The following is a 20316-nucleotide window of genomic DNA, read 5'->3' as shown; positions in this document are numbered from 1 at the left end:
TTTTCTTCATTACTCATGACAATTCTCTTTCCTTTTCTTTTTTTAACTGTTAAGAAAATTTTGTGGTTTTATTGTACCATGAGGCATTGAAACATCTGAACAAATCGGTGTCTGGGTGGTGAGGCAGCTGCTTTCTTCCTCACTTCTTCGGGTTACCAGAGCAATTTGTCAATAGATTAAAAAAGAAAAAGGACAACTTTTTGCATTATTTAAGTCTTTCCAAGGCATGCACTGGTACAACACCAACTTCTCCTGTCAGATGCAACTAGTCCAAACATCACATGCAACACCGTGGTGGCAGCAGTGCACTGCACCCACTCCCACTATGGCTCTGTTCATTGTGTATGATATTTGGAGCATATGGATGAGTGTGAACAGTATCAGGAAGAGGAGGGACGAGGAAACAGGATTGAGTGTCTGGCTGGGAGGAGGTCGGCCGAAGTTGTACAGGGCAAGTTGTGCAAACTCAAGCATCACTGATGTTCTTTAATAGGAACATCTGGAGAAACCCCAGATAGTACCAAGTATATGACTCTGGACTAAAAGTCAGTCTATAAATAATTAATCAGGGATTCAATCAATTTTGGCCTTCTGGACATTATCACATCTAGTCAAAAAACTTGAATTTAACTGTAACACCATGGGGAGCTACCAATGACCATGGGTTATATTTTTTACCACTTTGACCATGGCCTTGTCTAAAAATGATCAGAGTCAGTGAAACCAGGGGGCTTCCATAGCCTTGGCAGCTCGTGACAAGAGCCTAGGGTGATTACTGAGGCCATAAACAAGAGTGTCAATTTGTTAAGTCAACAACAGGAGTCACTGTGCACTTACTCCTCATGAAGGATCTTTGTCCTTAGTGTGCTGTACATTGAGATTTAATGCTATAACTAGTACTCAAACACTATTTTTCACTTTATGTTTCTGTGTGGGAGCAAACTGTTGAAATCTTTACTTAATGTATACTAAACTGATCTTCTGTATATAAAGAGAATCGAAAATGAATCTTGACATGAATGGAAGGGGAGAGGGAGTGGATAAGGGGAGGGTTGCGGGTTGGAAGGTCATTATGGGGGGGGGGAAGTCATTGTAATCAATATTCTGTACTTTGGAAATTTATATTCATTAAATAAAAGTTAAAAAAAAGAAAAAAAATTAATGAGTGGTGGGTGCTTCACATAGCAGTTAAGATGCTGCTTGGGATACCTGTCTCCCTTATCACCATGCCTGGGTTTGAGTCCTGGCTTCACTCTCAATCTCAGCTTCTTGCTTCTATGAACCCGGGGAGGCAGCAAGGCACGGCTCAAGTGATTGGGCCACTGTCACCTACATGGAATACCTAAGTGGAGTTTCCAGATCTTAGCTTCTCTCTCTCTCTCTCTCTCAAATAAAATAAATAAATAAATATTTTTTAAATGAGAGAATTAATGCCCACTTCAAATGCACACGACCTTATAATTCCATTTTTTTTAAAGATTTATTTATTTGAAAGGCAGAGTTACAGAGAGGCAGAGGCAGAGGCAGAGAGAGAGAGAGAGAGAGAGGTCATCTATCCAATGGTTCACTCCCCAGATGGCCACAATGGCCAGAGCTGGGTGGATCTGAAGCCAGGGGCTGGGAGCTTCTTCTAGGTCTCCCACGTGGGTGCAGGGGCCCAAGGACTTGGGCCATCTTCTACAGCTTCCCAGGCCATAGCAGAGAGCTGGATCGGAAGTAGAGTAGCTGGGACTCGAACTGGTGCCTATATAGGATGCCAGCACTGCAAGCAGCAGCTTAACCTACTACTCCACAGCACCAGCCCCTGTTGATAGAGCTTTTGATTTGCCAGATCCCATAACAGTCCACTTACTTTGCCTTGAATGTGGCATTTGTACCACATTAAAATTTGGCAAGCTTAATCTTTGCTAACCACTGGCAAATGTGAACATGCTATAAAATATAAAAATATATTTCAGCCAAAGCCATTATGAAGCACATATTTGTTTGAATTTGGCTAAGAGCCTCTAATTTGTTCATGTGCATTTGGCATCTTTATAGTCTATGTGATTATACTTGCAATTTATATACAAGTATTATGTGCCTACAGTCAACTAAAGCTTTAAGCACTAATAAGGGAAGAAATGGAAGAGGAGGGAGAAAGAAATCCTATTTTACTTCTGTTCATGTGAGAATAAGCTTCTGTAAACTCTCAGAGGAAACTCTTACAGTGGCCATTGGCTTCATCCCTGCAGGCTACCTGCCCCACGCTAAAAATATTTTTGAGTAGCTCCTACATATTCTCTTTCACACTATCCCACAAGAGAATCTGCCCTTGCATTTATCTGTTTACAAGCCTCATAATAGAGTAATAACTACATTGTTTGTTGTTTACCAACACTATGGAGTTGTTCAATCTAGAAATCCACACCATCCAGAGGCAGAATAAATGTAGGCAGTGGATGATTTTTAGATTATTGTTCTGTTTTGTTCATCTACTCATTTAGACAAGGGCAGTCAGGGCAAACAGGTGATACAGGGTGGAGTTTGTGATTTAGTCACACTGTTCCCAACGGATAGCACAGAAATTTTTCTTTGAACTTTCAATAATACTAACTTTCAAATTTAAGAATTTAAAAACCTTTCAAATGTGGCATGCTACATTTTATCATAATATAGTGTGAAGTAGAAAAGGTAGGAATTATATAATTAGTATTCTCATGGCACAGAATCAAAAAGAAAAGTCACTTACCATAGTAGGATCAGAATTAACAGCCTTATCTTAGCTCTCCATCCAAGCCCACCTTGCAGTATCTCCCGATAGGGACCACATTCCATTTGCACTTTTCACTTTGCATCTGTCATGAATAAAGAACACTAAATATAAACATAAATTTTAGTTCCGTCATGGAAATACAACAAAGCAATCCTTGTCAACAAACTAATCCAAACAAAAATGAAGAAGCAGATCTTCCTCACAGTCATTTACTCGCTCACCCATCATGCTACAGTCACTGAGCTTCTACTGTGTTCTACATGCTCTCTTTGACATTGTCTACTCCAGAGAGTGAGTGAGGATAACATATAAATGGTTTATCATGTGGTCTGATGGAGGGAGGCAATCATTAAATATCAATTTCCTTCCATCTCAAATGTTTATTCTCTGATGAATCATTCAACCCAAACCTATATTCTGTCAAAAGAAAAGGATTCACTTCTGATCAAATGTCAGCATTCTTTTAGCCTCACCCCATGGATAGATATATTTGTAATACAGAGGCTTGAGCTGCTGAGCCAGGGAAAGTAAACCACAGACAAGCAGAGTCATAGCCTGTCACCTGTGATTCTTGGTTGGCCAATTTTTTTTTTTGTTTAAAGGAGGGAGGAAAATGCCAATCTTGTATCCTAGTTTTAATAAGCTTTATTGGGGCCGGCGCTGTGGCACAATGGGTTAAAGCCTGGCCTGAAGCACCAACATCCCATATGGGTGCAGTTATAGTCCTGGCTGCTCCTCTTCCAATCCAGCTCTTTGCTATAGCCTGGGAAAGCAGTAGAAGACGGCCCAAGTCCTTGGGCCCCTGCACCCCATGTGGGAGACCCAGAAGAAGCTCCTGGCTCCTGGCTCCTGGCTCCTGGCTCCTGGCTTTGGATCGGCGCAGCTCCAGCAGTTGCAGCCATCTGGGGAGTGAACCAGCGAATGGAAGACTCTCTCTCTCTCTCTCTAACCTCTTTCTGTAACTCTGTCTTTCAAATGAATAAAATAAATCTTTTAAAGAAATAGGCTTTATCTACACACACATGTGTATACAGGTACCCTTTTGGGAGGAGGTATTGTTAATCCGGCAAATAACTTTGCAATAAAAAACATCTTTTTTAGTTGTTTGACTGAACCTACAAGCAAATTATACAGACACAGACTGAGAGCCAACACTTTCTGCCCTGTTTGACTCCCAACACTGGGTTACACAGGAAGGGAAACCAATCTGAGACATCATCAATCTGTGCCTCTCAGCAGTTGTCAGTATCTATGCCCATCGCCACCACTAAACTGTTCACGTGGCAGTGTACATCGTCACGGAGACTTTTTGAATGAACAGATCTTTGTACAAACGGACATAAATAGTTGCAGGTCCAAGATATTTAAAGAACTCATCTATGACCTCTACTGGTCATGTTACCAAAGCACAACAGCTGTATTCTTTCAGAAGTGTGTTCACAGTTTTATTCATTCATTTAACACATACTTTTTAGCACCTACTATGTGCTGGGCACTGTTTATGGAATGACAAAGCAGACAAAAACCCTTCACTCTTAGAATTTAGCAGGGGAGACATATAAACTATAAACATTATAAATAAGTCCATTTTGGAAGGTAATAATGCTTTAAAAAAAAAAAAGCAAAAGATTTATTTATTTATTTGAAAGGCAGAGTTACAGAGATAGAGAGAAAGATCTTCTATCCATTGGTTCACTACTCAAACAGCCACAACAGCAGGAGCTGGGCCAGGCCGAAGCCAGGGCTTAAGCTCCATCCAGGTCTCCCACATGAGCGGCAGGGGCCCAAGGATGTGGATCACATTTGGCTGCTTTCCCATGTGCATTAACAGGGAGCTAGATTGGAAGTGGAGCAGCTGGGACTTGCTCAAACTGCACATATACACAATGCCTGCATCACAGGTGGCAGTTTAACCTGCTATGTCACAAAGCCAGCGCCAGTAAAAATGCTTTTAAAAAGAGAAAAAGTATCTGAAGCTTTTTTAGATCAAGTGCATTGTCTTAATTTGCATTACTGCTATTAACATTTGTCTTAGTTAATTGGTCATTTATATTTTCTTCTCTATACATATTTTTACCCACTTTCTAATTGTATTATTGACTGTTGTAAATAATAGTCTACCCTTTACTTGCAGTTTCATTTTCTGTGGTTTCAGTTACCTGAGGTCAACTGTGCTCTGAGAATATTAAATGCAGAATTACAGATACAAAGAACTCCTAAGCTTTAAGTCATGTGCTATTTTGAAGTTTTGTACTTTCCTGCTCCATCCCACCCCATCCCATCTGGGATGGGAATTATTCCTTTGTCCAGTGTATTCACATTGTATATGTTACTTACCCGTTTTTCACTTAGTTGTGTCTGGCTATCAGATCAACTGTCATGGCATTGCTGTGTTTATGTTCAAGAAACACTTATTATTTAACAATGGTCCCAAAGTCCAAAAGCAGTAATACAAAGGAAGCACCAGGGCACAAAACATGTGAGGACAGGTTAACTCTGCAACTATGTGGAATGCTGCTGGTCATATATGAAAAAACAGTCTGTGTAGGGTTTGGTACCATGGTTTCAAGTATCCACTGGGCGTCTTGGAATATATCCCCTGTAGATAAGCAGAGAGGACTGTACCAAAAATATTACATACATTGTATCTTATAGCCTCTTGTTTGTAACAAATATATTTTCCAGTTTGTTTTTTTAAAAAAAAAAAAAAAAGAGAAAAAGTGCATCAAGGTAAAGGAAATGAGAAGTATCAAGAAAGTAGAGCTGGAGAAGTAAGTTGCAAGTTGCAGAATTAAATTGGGTGCTTAGGATAAGCTGCAGCAAGAGTGGAGTTAAGCAGAGCCTTTAAGGAGGTAACAACCTCAGCAACCTAAGATCTAACACATAGCAGGTTCTCAAGCTAAGCTGTTATAATTCTGGAGGCACTTTCTCACATGGATTTTCTAAAAGGTTTTGGAGTAAAATGTGTGTTCAAACCCTTTATTAGTCTGCTTTTGCTGCAGCAACAAATAAGGCTTAGAAAACAAATATTTAGGGGCTGGTGTTGTGGCATAGCAGGCAAAATCACCACCTGCAGTGCTGCCATCCCATATGTTCAAGTCCTGGCTGCTCCATTTCCGATCCAGCTCCCTGCTAATATGCCTGAGAAAGCAGCAGAAGGTTGTCCAAGTGCATGGGCCCCTGACACCCATGTGGGAGACCTGGGAGAAGCTCCTGGCTCCTGGCTCCTAGCTCCTGGCTCCTGGCTCCTAGCTTCAGTCTGGTCCAGCCCTGGCTGTTTGCAGCCATTTAGGGAATGAACTAGCAGATGGAAGATCTCTCCCTCTGTCTCTGTCTCTGTCTCTGTCTCTCTCTTTGCCTTTCAAATAAATAAACAAATCTTTTTTTAAAAAAAGAAAACAAATATGTATTCAAAACCACAATGAAATGTCATTTCATATTCATTGGGATGACTACCATAAAATAAAATTTAAACAAAAATGGAAAATAACTAGTATTGGCAAGAATGTAGAGAAACTGGAACCCTGGTGTCCTGCTGGTGGGGATGTAAAATTATGCAGCTGTATTAGAAAATAGTATGCCACGTCCTAACAAAATTAAAACAGAAAAATCATATGATCCAGCAATTCGACCTATGGGTATATACTCCAAAGAACTGAAAGCAGGTACTTAAAGAGATATTTGCAATGTATGTTCATTGCAGAATTATTTACAATAACCAATAGGTAGAAGCAACTCCAGTGTCCATCAATTGGTGAATGAATTAACAAAATGTAATACATACACACAATAGAGTATTATCCTGCCTTACAAAGGAAGTAAACTCTGACATATACTACCACATGGTAGTATATGAACTCAGAGGGCATGATGCTAAGTGAAATAAACCAGTCACAAGAAAATATAGACTGTATGATACCGTTTATACAAAGTACCTAGAACAATCAAGTTCACAGAGACAGAAAGTAGAATGGTGTTTTTCAGAGACTGGAGGAAAGGAAATGAGGGTTATTGTTTCATGGGTGTGGAGTTTCAGTTCTGCAAGATGAAGAGTTGTGGGGATGGATGGTGGTGATGGTTGCACAACAATATGTTGCATTTAGTGTCACTGAACTGTACACTTAAAAATGGTCAAAATGGTAAACTTTATGGTGTATGCATTTTATCACAATTAATATTTTAAAAACATTGGTTAAAATATGAAAAAAAAAAGAAAATCTGAAACTTAAAAGAAAAAAGCAAGTGAGGGCAAGCCTTTGGCACAGCAGTGAGATGTCAGTTGGCACATCCACGGCCCATGTTGGAGTGCCTAGGTTCAAGTCTGGGCTCCACCTCCAGATTCCACTTCCTGCTAATCATACACAGCTGACTGCTCAAGTGTTTGGGTCCTGCCACCCATATGGGAGACTTGGATTGAGTTCTGGGTTCCTGGCTTCACCTGACCCAGCCTGGGCTGTTGCAGGATTTGAGGAGTGACCCAGCAGATGTTAAGATCTCTTTCTCTCTCTCTTTGTCTCTCTCCCTCTGCCTTTAAATAAAATGAGAACAAATTTAAAAACTTTTTAAAGAAAACAAACAAGCACTTATTTTTTGTTCATATGTCATGAAAGCATTGTTGACTATACTCCCTTGGGCTCAGCCGGGTGGCGTTGTCTGCTTCCAGGATCCAGGACTGAAGGAACAGTCGCTCTCTAAGGCGTGTTCTTCTCCAGGAGATCAAGGCTGAAGCAGCCTAACAGAACCACCATATGTAGAAAGTCTGCTCACCTGTGATACTTACCAAGGCCACAGGTCTTCTGTTGACCAAACACAAATGGGGACAGGGAAGCATCTTCTGTGCACACGGAAGTACAGCCAGGGAGGCAACAATGGAAACTGACTAAATAACACAACACAACCTTAACGAGTCAATCATCATCTCTCAGTTGTGCCCTATGGCAGTCGCCACCACCAGATTGCTCCCACGGCAATGCACGGCAGGATCCCTGGGACAAGCACAACGACCAGATCCCTGTCATAAAAAGACCTTCAGGTCCAAGAGAAGTTGCTTGTCTCTGAATCTTACTTTCTCCATTCATGAACCAGAATAAGAACGATGGTGCTTTTCCACTGGGGGCAACACTGACTTGATTCCTTTGGAGGCTTAGGAGACAATGGGGCATGTCAGAAAAGTGAGAGGCCTGGAATTCAAACATTTAGTCTGTTATAACTGTAAATCCTGCATAAATTACGAATCTAGAAAATGAGGCAGCTGCTTAAATGATCGCTATGGATTCTTCCACGGCTAAAGACTCTCAATTTGGGGTAAAATATTTACTAGAAGTCTTTTTTTCTATAGTGTTGCTGCTTAATTCTATCACCAGGTGGCGCTAGACAACAATTTAATGGGAAATATTTTCTTTTTTTGGGGGGGGGTATTTTTTGTTTTGTAGTGGGAAAATTGGGAGAGTTCTAGGCTATCTTATTTTCTTATTATTGGTTTCTGTAAATCAGGACTCTTGAATGATATAGGTTCTCAGAAACCACCCCTCTGAAGAAGCACCCAAAAACAAAATGAGCATCCTAGTGTTATGACCACATACCTGGGACAGAGTCCCAGGAGCCTAGTGACTGCCTCCAGATCACTTTAGGGTTTGATTTGATTTCAGAGCTTGGGAACCTCCTTTGAAGAAGAGGTGTGACATCACTGGAGCTGTGATTAGGATGTTATGTCTAGCAGCCATGTGATGGGGAGCTTGGGATGACTGGCACAGAGAAGTGGTTAGGAGGCTGGGACAACAGCTGGGACCCCCACACAAGCATCTGAGCCATGTAGTGAGAGTGAGCTTAGAAATGGGCAAGCTGTTTCCGTGACAGGATCTCCAGAACCTGGAAACTTTTTAAATAAAGAGGCTTTGAGTGGGAGAAGTGCTTGTGAAAGACAACTCTTTGGACTACCAGGGAAACGTTAGGGCCTCTGACAGGAAGTGGTAGGATAACTTCAGGGTGGTGGAACTGCTGTGATTCCTGTGCTAATACACACTGAGAAGAGACCATGCCAGCTTCTGCATTCTTAGGTGCTGAGACACTTCCGAGTGTAAAAATGGTGGCCCCCTGGACACTCGCCTGTGGGGAGAACTTGCAAGTGCTCTAATATGACGAGTAGCTTTTCTCAAAAAACACTTACACACAATTTTATTGATGGTGCTTTAAAATCCTGTGGCATTTCTGTAGCTCTTGTGTATCAGCTCAGTAGCTTGGCACAGTAGAGAGAAGGAGCAATGTCTCTGGGTTTGACAGGCCTGGGTTTAAATCCTAAAATCCAGCTCTACAGTATTATCATCCTGCTTCTTCCAGATACAACCAACTGGGAGATTGAATTTTCTGCTAAGATTCTCTGTTATCTTGGGCAAGTTGCTCAGTTTCTCTGAACCTTAATCCCATCTGTAACTAGGGGAAATAATACCAATCTTGCAGTACTCTTAAGAAATAAAGATAGGGGCTAGAGTTGTGGCATAGCGAGTTAAGCTGCTGCTTGTTATGCTCTCATCTTGTATGAGTGCCGGTTCAAGTCCTGGGTGCTCCGCTTCATATCCAGCTCCCTGCTAATGTGCCTGGGAAAGCAGATAGACATGGCCCCTGCTACCCATGTAGGAGACCTGGAGGAAGTTCCTGGCTCCTGGTTTCAGCCTGGCCCAGTCGCAGCTGTTACAGCCATTTGAGATATGAACTGACATATGGAAGATCCCCCATCCCCATGTCTCTCTGTTTCTGTCTCTCATCTTCTCTGTAACTCTCAAATAAAATAAATAAATCTTAAAAAAGAAACTAAGGGAGGAAGGAAGGAAGGAAGGAAGGAAGGAAGGAAGGAAGGACGGAAGGAAGGAAAGAAAAATAGTGTGGCTACAAAGTAAGTCATCAGAAAGTTTCAATTATTTTCCCTTTAAAGAAAAGGCCATTAGGATGCCATTGTGTGAATGTGTCCCACAAATTGAGCACAAGCATAGACAGATACAGCGGTCATATAGTATGGCCATTTTTTTTTTTGCAAGAAACTGAGCTCTTAGGATATGAGACACCAAAACATTAAAGCTATGAAACTGGCATACAGACTGAGTCTCAGGATATACACTGGTCCGCAAGAAATAAAGGAAGAAGGAGTTGCACAACAGATCCCTGTTCTAATTACTCAATCTCTCCCCCAACTGAAGGTTTGCTTCACAAGAGATTACCCACAGACCTAAAGCAATAAACATCTTGAATTTCTAACCCCGTTTTCCCATCTCACAGATCCTTCATAAATCTCAGCTGTGGTGAATGTATCTCCTTTTTTTTTTTTATAAGAATGACACTTTTGAGAGAATATTGACAATGGTCACTATTAGTGGTTCTTCTGCTGACTATCTAAATTGGAGTAAAGACAAATTAAGATGGAATATTAATGTCTATGAGCATCCTTCAAAATGTTTGTGGAAAGTGTATACCATGAAAGAACTTTGCATGGATTTCAGGATCATTTTGCATCAGAATAAATTCATACTAACTTGTTACAGCATGTCTGAACAGCATCTAGTTTGGGGCTCTAAGAAAGATAAGAAATTAGTTTGTAAAAAGAGTCCCTGTTAGAGCAACATGAATTTTACTAAAATTGAAGCAAGAACAAATAGACCAAATTTATTGTAAGCTCTGATGGAAGAATGGTGAGATCACTGATAATATTTGAAAAGTTTGTGGGGATAGTGCCTCAAATAAATCAGGAGTTTATAAATGGATAACTTGTTTTAAGGGTCAAGATGACATTGAAAATGATAGCGACAGCAGCAGACCATCCACATAAATTTGTAAGGAAAAAAATTGTTCTTGTCCATGCCCTAATTGAAGAAGACCCATGATTAACAGAAATAACAATAACCAATACCATGCATATCTCAGTTGACTCAGCATACATGATTCTGACTGAAAAATTCAAGTAGAGCAAAGTTTCAACTCAATAAATGCCAGAACTGTTGTGCCCAGATTGGCAGTAGACAGTAACAGAGATTTCAATGGAAATTTTAAACAAGTAGGATAAAGATCTTGAAGCATTTCTTTGAAGAATTGAAACAGATGAAACATAGCAAAATAAACTTATCTCTTAGTCCCCACCCCACCCCACCCCACCCCGCAAAAAAAAAGGACTCCAAAACCATGGCTTCACCAGTGTGATCCTGAAGACAAAGCGCATTCAAAGCAGAACTACCAGGAGGAGGAAGTGGTTCAGTCAAAGCAAAAGTGAACCAGCCAAGAGTAAAGGGCATAGCAATGAGTTTTGCATTCTGCTTGCTGACTTTGTGGAGGGCCAAAGAAAGAGAACATTTGCTATTACAAGAGTGGTTTGGGCCAGTGCTGTGGCATTGGCAATAGGAGATTAAGTCTCTGCCTGTGGTGCTGACATCCCATGTGAGTACCAGTTCGAGTCCCAGCTGCTTCTCTTCCAATCCAGCTCTCTGCTATGGCCTGGGAAAGTAGTAAAAGATGGCCCAAGTCCTTGGGCCCCTGCACCCACGTGGGAGACCCGAAGGAAGCTCTGGGCCCCTGGCTTTGGATCGGCTCAGCCTTGGTCATTGTAGCCATTTGGGGAGTGAACCAGCAGATGGAAGATCTCTCTTTCCATCTGTAACTCTGCCTTGAGAAAATTAAAAAAAAAAAAAAAGGAGTGGTTTGAGGAAGTTAGCCAAAGTTTTGGCAGAAATATTTCTGAGAAAGCATCACCTGAGAGTTCTGTACCATGAAAATGCACCTACTCATTCCTCTTCTCAAACAAGGGCAATTTTTCAAGTTCCAAAGGGAAATCATTGGGCACCCACTTTACAGTTCTTTTGGCTTCTTCTGATTCTTTTGCTTCTTAATCTTCCAAAATCTTTAAAGATCACTATTTTCTTAAGTTAGTAATAAAAAAATGCTTCACTGATATTGCTAAATTTCCAGAACCCCAAGTTCTTTAGGGATGGACTAAAGGGCCAGAATCATTGCTTACAAAAGTGTCTTGAACTTGCTGAAGCTTACATTGAGAATCAAGTTTATATTTTTTATTTTTATCTTTACTTGTATCTATTTTCATACACTTGAAAGGCAGAATTACAAAGAGAGGGAGAGGGAGAGGGAGAGAGAGAGAGAGAGTTTGACCATCCACTGATTTATTCCTCAAAAGCCTGTAACAGCCAGGACCCAGTCAGGCCAAATCCAGGAGCCAGGAATTCCACCCAGGTGCCCCACTTGGGTGGCAGAGGCACAATCACACAAGTCGTCATCTGCTGCCCCACTAGACACATTAGCAAGAATCTGATGGGAAGCATATAGCCAGGATGTGATCCCAGACCCTCTGTTATGGTACATGGGTGTACCAAGCAGCAGCCTAACCCACGGCACCACAACGCTTGTCCCTTTTTATCTTTTCATTCAAGTTTTTCGTGAACATTTTAAAGTTCCTTCATGTTTTCTTTTTTTTTTTTCAAATGGCAAACTCACTTTATTTTTTAAAATTTATTTGACAGAGTTAGACAGTGAGAGAGAGACAGAGAGAAAGGTCTTCTGCTGGTTCATCCCCTAAATGGCCTCCATGGCCAGAGCCATGCTGATCCGAAGCCAGGAGCCAGGTGCTTCCTACCGGTCTCCCATGGGGTGCAGGGCTCAAGCACTTGGGCCATCCTCCACTGCCCTCCCCGGCCACAGCAGAGAGCTGGACTGGAAGAGGAGCAACTGGGACTAGAACCTGGCGCCCATACGGGATGCTGGTGCTGCAGGCAGAGGATTAACCAAGTAAGCCATGGTGCTGGCCCCTCACTTTTTTTTTTTTTTAAGATTTATTTATTTACTTGAACATCAGAGTTACACAAAGAGAGAAGGAGAGGCAGAGAGAGAGAGAGAGAGAGAGGGGTCCTCCATCCACTGGTTCACTCCCCAGATGGCTGCAATGGCTGGAGCTGTGCCAATCCGAAACCAGGAGACAGGAGCTTTTTCCGGGTCTCCCACATGGGTGTAGGGGCCCAAGGACTTGGGCCATCTTCTACTGCTTTCCCAGGCCATAGCAGGGAGCTGGATTGGAAGTGGAGCAGCCGGGACTCGAACCAGCTGCCCATTGCAGGCAGCAGCTTTTACCCACTATGCCACAGCACCAGCCCCTTCTTATGTTTTCATATAAGAACATACTTTGCTCTTTTTTTTTTTTTTGACAGAGTTAGACAGTAAGAGAGAGAGAGAGAGAGAGAGAAAGGTCTTCCTTCCGTTGGTTCACTCCCCAAATGGCCACTACGGCTGGCGCGCTGCGCCAATCGTAAGCCAAGTGCTTCCTCCTGGTCTCCCATGCGGGTGCAGGGCCCAAGCACTTGGGCCATCCTCCACTGCACTCCCGGGCCACAGCAGAGAGCTGGATTGGAAGAGGAGCAACCGGGACAGAACTGGCGCCCCAACCGGCACTAGAACCCGGGGTGCCGGCGCCAAGGGCAGAGGATTAGCCTAGTGAGCCGCGGCGCTGGCCTCAAGAGATACAGGGCAACCTCCAAAATGTGAGACTGGTAGATAATTTAGAGTTGGGCCACAGCTGCTTCCATCTGGCTCTGAAGACTGGCAAAAAGTTATTTATCACCAAAATATCAGTAGACAAATGCCTTGTGGTGAACAAGTGCGCAATATCCACTGAGGAATGCAATCTCAACCATTTACTCTGGGGAGAGGAGACAATTAAAGGAGAGCAGTTGAAGTGATGATGTTTGACCTTTACAAGGATCAGAGAGGAGAACTGCAGGCACAGAAGCACACTTTCTATGCTAGTGGGGAAACAGGCAAAGCTGCACACCCACCCACAGCTACCACAAACATGACTGGGAGGAAGAAGCACTGTTCTGAGTTCTGCACTTGAGGATGAGAACACCATCCTTTCCATGCTTTCTCCATTTAACTAAAATGACTCCCTACTTTCAAATTACATGATCAAGGGGCATCAAGGGCTCTGGGCAGGAACTGTGCTTAGTAGTGTAACCCTTCCTTTCCCATCAGTAGCCTGAGGCAGTTCTGTACATCATAATGTGGCCTTATGGTGGCTCACGCTCTCAAGATGAATAGGACAGAAAAGACCACTGCAGAAAGCTGTTTGCTACTTGGTAAAACTATTTGCTCACACTGTGTGAAATGAAACTTGTTTCTGAGGTTCATGAAGGCCATGAGATGCCAGAAGGCATTAGATACATAATTTAGAATTACTCTCTGCTGATTTTAAAGAGGCCTGTAGGGAGATAACTTCCTGGGATAATTTGTGTTGCATTTAATGAAAGGCACAGAAATCAGAAAAGAAAACCTGGGGCCGCTTGGATGGAGCCTCACTGGAGTGCAATACGGAAGAGCGGTCAGAGTCCTGAGGTCTGCTACTCACCTGCACAGGTCCAAAGAGTGGATTTCTTCTGTGTTGCGGAGACTAACCTGTGCTAATAAGCCCCCACAAGACTGATACAGCAAGCATAACAAGACACAAATGTGTCTGTTGGTAACAGGTAACAAGATACCTTTCTGGTGACCTGCAAACTTGTTTCCTAGGATACATTCTGCCCATTATCAAGGTATCTGGGAGGCAAATTCATAATCAAGTGTTGCTGTGTAGACAAGGATTCAGAGCAAAAGAATTGGATATGCATAAGGAGTGTTTCATCCAGGAGGCAAAGGCTCCTGAGTGGAATGTGCTTTTCAGGTGATCTGAACAAAAGTAACCCTCAGAAATGATTCTCTCCTCCTCGAAAACTTAATCAGCAAGACAGTCTCCCTTTCTAGCCTCCCCTTCCCTAAATCAATGCAGATTATCTATCTGCTGCATTTTCACCCATGCTAATGCTGTTTATCTTCAGACAGAGCACAATTCTTACTGCTTTGTTACATATACACTCATCTTCCAGAACCTGTCCGTGGTCCTTGGCTCATCTTGACTATCCCTTTCTTTTCAGCTCTTTATTTCTGGTTCTCAGAGGCCTGCTGATGGTGGGTCTCTTCAATTTCCTGTTAGTTCTGCTTAGTTCCTCTGACGGAATGATTTTCAAGCTCTGGGAGCACTTTAATACATGTGTGACAACTTCCTACATACTGCCTGAGGCGGGAAGATGCCTCCGTAGCCTTGTTCAGCAACAATTATTCAGTTCATCTGTGGAATTCGTTTGTAATATGTTTTATTTATTTTGCCTCCACACATTCCCACCTTCTGAGAGGAAGAGGTGAACAAACTGCTCTGCCTTTCCCCACAAGAAAGCAATTTTTTCACCTTAGGTGGGCCATCTGCTTCTCCTAACAACTCTGGTTTGACTTGAATTGAATACATCTTGTCCTAGGCATTTTGCCAGGTGTAGGCTTCAGGAAATGGAGCAACTAAAAGTGGTTTCCTTATGATGTCAGATCTTTTTATTTTTTTGCAACTCATAGAATCAACCTAAAGGAAGTTTACACCAGAGTTCATAAGAGTAGTCACAGAATGGCAGGAGTTCCAGAGCAAAAGCCAGCTGTATAATTTCCTAAACCTAACCCCAGTGAGTATATAAGTAGATCTAGCCATGGGTATGGCAGATGAAGGACAAAATTGAGTATTTGCTTTAGGACCCAAAAGGCAACACTACACTAAAGATTCTCTACGCTGGATGCACACCCAATTCCGTCTTCCTGCCTTAGTCCTGTTCAGCTGGTGGCTTCTGATAAGCAGCCATATTGAAAACAATTCCTCTGGGCCAGTGCCGTGGTTCACTTGGTTAATCTTCCACCTGTGGCGCCAGCACCCCGGGTTCTAGTCCCGGTTAGGATACCAGGTACTAGTCCTTGTTGCTCCTCTTCCAGTCCAGCCCTCTGCTGTGGCCTGCGAGGGCAGCGGAGGATGGCCCAAGTGCTTGGGCCCCTGCGCCCCCATGGGAGACCGGGAGGAAGCACCTGGCACCTCGCTTCGGATCCGCGCAGCACCGGCTGTAGCGGCCATTAGGGGAGTGAACCAGTGGATGGAAGACCTTTCTCTCTGTCTCTCTCTCACTGTCTATAACTCTATTAAGAAATAAAAAAAGACTAAAATAAAAAAAAAATTCCTCTGGGCCAGCACCATGGCTCACTTAGTTAATCCTCCGCCTGTGGCGCTGGCATCCCATATGGGTGCCAGGTTCTATCCCGGTTGCTCCTCTTCCAGTCCAGCTCTCTGCTGTGGCCGGGAGGGCAGTGCAGGATGGCCCAAGTGCTTGGGCCCTGCACCTGCATGGGAGACCAGGAAGAAACACCTGGCTCCTGGCTTCAGATTGCCGTAGCTCCAGCCGTAGTGGCCATTTGGGGAGTGAACCAACGGAAGGAAGACCTTTCTCTCTGTCTCTCTCTCTCTCACTGTCTAACTCTATCTGTCAATGACCTCTTCTTAATATCCTAAGCAATTGGGAGTGGAGGTGGGAATTATTCAGGGAAGAAAGTGTCAAAATGTCTAGTTTTAATACTGAAGATGGTGAGCTATGGGAGGGTCTTCTGATTGGCCCACCCAGTGACTCACAGTGGTGACAAGGAGTGAGTCATGATGAGGATAAGGCAGCCTTGGCCAGGCAACTGTGGGCTACGCATGCCAGTAGGGGTGAGGAGTTTTTCCTACTTCAGATCAAAGATAAAGTATCAGCAAGGGAAATATCAGTTAAGTGACTTTGGGGGGTGAAGTCAACAAATGCTTCCAAGAATCAATATATAAATATGGGAGCATTTTATGGAGTTGAGAGACAGAATAAAAAATGGTAATATCCTGAGATAGAAGAAAACAGCATTCATAGCTTTGTTCAAAGATATGTGGGAGAAAACTTTGAGACTCTGAATTCTCAGAGGGGATGGGCCGTGGCTGACATTCAGCACATACACACTGGCTGTCACCACAGGTTAAATTACGCATATACACATACATTAATACTGCACCAATGGTTAGTGAACAGCTTGAATTAGACTACACATTACTAAATGACATGGGCTAGTTCACCCAGACTGTGGTGAGCTAAGTGGACCAAGGTCATAGCTGAGACAAATTCAGTACCTGCCCACTGCTGAGGAGGGGTGCAGGGTTGGCAGGAGTGGAAAAGTGGGTGGGGTCACAGATGAAAAAGAAAGTATATAGTTTGGGGCAAGCATCCAGGATGTGCGAAGCAGCTCAACCAGTCACCCTGTTGCTAACTTAAGTGTCTAATCCCATAGCTAATGGCCAACGATTTAATGGGACAGTATTGAAAGGGTTTGGTGCAGTGTTCACTATAAAACTGCAGCTTAGAGATAAGCAGCATTTAGTTTAATGAATATTTATTAAACATAAGACCAGACCAATAATTTTACAATTTTTTAAAAAAATTATTTGAAAAAGTTATATATAGAGAGGGACACACAGAAACAGAAATCTTTCATCTGCTCGTTCACTCCCCAGATGGCTGCAACAGCCAGGGTTAAGCCAGGCTGAAACCAAGAGCCAGGAGCTTTTTCCAAGTCTCCCACATGGGTAGCAGGTGCCCAAGTACTTGGGTCATCATCTACTGTTTTTCTCAGGCAGCAGCAGGGAGCTGGATTGGAAATGGAGCCGCTGAGACAAGAATTGGCACCCACACAAGATGCCGACATCACAGGCAGCAGCTTTGCCCACTGTGCCACAACACCAGCCACAGACCAATAATTTCTTATTGCTAAAAGTCGATCATGCTTTGGAAATTATTAGAATGATTTGAGAACACTTTCTCTTGCAAGTTATGTTCCATCACAAGCAGTTTCATAACATATAGTTTAGTTTAGTTACAGAAGTGTTTTAAATTTTATTTATATTCTGGTTTATAAAAATGCATTACATTTATTTATAAAGCACATGTTGCCATACAAGTTGCTAAATCAGTTGCACACCATCCTCAGATTGGGCAATGTGGAACTGAAGAAATAATGATTGAGCTGGTGTGGTTTGGGGTGGCTTCATTGTACCACGGCTACCCACTCTGGGTTGATCAAACTCAAGAAAAGATGAATCTCACTTGATTTACAAATGAAATGTTATTTTTCATTTGCAAGAGTTCCCAATCAGTACTATTCTCACACTTCCTGAATGTTCAGTAGGTACCTGCTATGCAGCTGCAAGGTAAAAAGTGTGCAAAAGAAACATCTGCGTTAGGACTGTCCCAGGCACAGTTGTAGGCACTGAGGCTATGCAAGCAAGTAAAACAAAATCTCTACTCTCTGGTAGCTAACCATTTATGGGAGCTGGTGGTTGTTATTCAAAAGCAAATGCTAGATAGGACCGAGGAGGAAATTGTGATCTCATGTCATCACCCTCGCACTGTACACTCTGTGTTCTGTGGGGTAAGTTATTAGAACATCTTGATTAACACCTCAGAACATGGAGCTAGTTTACTCTGAGACAATTAGGCAGCCAACCATAAGACTGGGTGCCAGGAAAGGGGCTCATCCCTAAATTTGCTGCTTCTTTGTCCTGATCAGCATTTTCCAATGAGTGCTTCTTGTAATCCAGTCCCTAACAATATTTAGTTTATAAAAAGCTCAATAATCAGATAAAGTTGACATAAAATTTAGTTCTTACAGATTCACAAGGAACTGGCACATTAAATATAATCTGTATGAATTCACATCAGTTAAGACTCAAGATTTGTACATCTTCATTTTTTCCAATTCTTTGCTCAAGTCTTCATTCCTCCACATTGTAGGTTATTTGGCATCTTTTCCTTAAGGCCTCTCCACTTCCCAAATTGTCCAGGAACTTTGGGAACTTACTTAATTCAAAGAGAGTAGTTTTGTTTCAGTGTTCTGTGTAGAACAAATTGATGAGAAGACCAACAGGTTCTGGTTTTAATTATCACTTCTACAGTGTCACTGCTGAAAACTGGCTCGGACAGGCAGAGTCCTTGTCCTACTGTAAGGATACCCTTGCTGCCCCCAGAACCGTGTGCAAGCACCAGGATGGCACTGCGAACATGGACGCCCAAGATGACAGCTTAGTGAATTCATACCCACACAATCAGCCAGTGTTCCTCAAACAGGGACGCTGTGCCAAGATGGTCAGGTATAATTGGGTTTCTAACCACAGCCGCACACAGCACCTAGAACAAGCTGTTCCCCACAGACCTGTAGGTCCTGGTGTTGAGTTTGCCAATGAGCCAGACAGACTCCTTTTTTATTCCTGGGGGCACCTCAGTCAGGGCTTTCCTGGCTCCTCAGAAAGTTCTAATTAAATTGAATCTCAAATGGCAAGGGAGTAGAGTCTTGATCCTTTTCCTCCTGGAAGATCCTTAATCCTAGGCATTTAATTAGCATTTCCAGGGGATACTAGAAAGAACAACTTTGTAAGGTCACAAAATGTCTTTTTCCTCAGAGAGTCATGCGTCTACCACCTCATGTTGGCACGATGAAGAATATTCAGGGAATATCAAAGCTCCAGGGGGTCAATGTCTTAGTCTATCTATTTAAAAACAAGTTTCAAATTAGAGTCTGAAAAGTTAGAACACTTAAAGGCATTGGCTAGGCCTGTGTCGCGGCTCACTAGGCTAATCCTCTGCCTTGCGGCGCCGGCACACCGGGTTCTAGTCCGTCAGGGCACTGGATTCTGTCCTGGTTGCCCCTTTCCAGGCCAGCTCTCTGCTGTGGCCTGGGAGTGCAGTGGAGGATGGCCCAAGTGCTTGGGCCCTGTACCTGCATGGGAGACCAGGAGAAGCATCTGGCTCCCGGCTTCGGATCAGCGCGGTGCACCGGCCCCAGCAGCCATTGGAGGGTGAACCAACGGCAAAGGAAGACCTTTCTCTCTGTCTCTGTCTCTCACTGTCCACTCTGCCTGTCAAAAAAAAAAAAAAAAAAAGTCATTGGCTATAAATAGTTTTATTCAGATGGTTTATCAGATTTCTTATTTGAGAGGCAGTTGAAATATGGAAGGATATGGAGCATGGCATTAATGAAGTTTTGTGCGAGCAAAGGATAGAACAAAAAAGATAGAGCAGAGAATTGACAGAAATTATAGGATATTGGTACAACTGAGCACTGGAAGGAACCCCCGCCACAGGGGGAAGGGGCATTGAAGGAGGTAGATAAAAAGTTCTGCCTGTTAGCACTTGGTGTGGTAAATGGGACATGGTCTATCTTCAGAAGTTGCTATCCAACGCAACCCACGTTCTGGTTTGCCTCAGAGAGAATCAGACTCCCAGAAATCCCCTCCTGAATTCCTACTATCAAACTGAAGCTCTCAAACTGTCTAGGCTTCTAGGTAAAGCAGTCCTGTTTTCTCAGTGAGGCACCTCCTGATGGCTAAATCTTAATCTTTTAGGTCAGGGAAGAAAATCACAGCATTTACGGAGATTACTTTAGACTCAATAATTTTCTGACCCCAAAAACCCATAATTTCTAATAGGAGAGGAAATACAACATTTTTAAGCCCTCCATTTTCACATATACTTGGATGCTTCCGTTGTAGGGTAGCTGGGTCCACATTCTTTTCTCCACAGCAACAAGTAATTTGGGGCTGCTGTTTGGCACAGCAGATAAGGCTACTACCTGCAACACCAGCATCTCTTATGGGCACCAGTTTGTGTCTT

At 42.9% G+C, this 20316-nt stretch overlaps 1 protein-coding gene across 2 annotated transcripts in view; it reads right to left on the bottom strand.

Annotated features, from left to right (window-relative positions):
* SAP30 (Sin3A associated protein 30) overlaps positions 1–20316 on the bottom strand; it is a 124168-nt gene that overhangs the window by 34607 nt on the left and 69245 nt on the right. The window contains exon 5 of one of the 2 annotated variants that reach the window (XR_011386275.1): positions 2732–19562. The gene's annotated coding sequence lies outside the window, so the exon portion shown is untranslated. The remainder of the gene's footprint in view (positions 1–2731; positions 19563–20316) is intronic. The other variant, XR_011386276.1, reaches the window with a different exon arrangement.

This window comes from Oryctolagus cuniculus, chromosome 2, assembly GCF_964237555.1.
Source record: "Oryctolagus cuniculus chromosome 2, mOryCun1.1, whole genome shotgun sequence".
In the NCBI taxonomy this organism is placed as follows: Eukaryota; Metazoa; Chordata; class Mammalia; order Lagomorpha; family Leporidae; genus Oryctolagus; species Oryctolagus cuniculus.
Note: the sequence above shows the minus strand (reverse complement) of the source record. Positions and strands in the feature narration are given on the sequence as shown.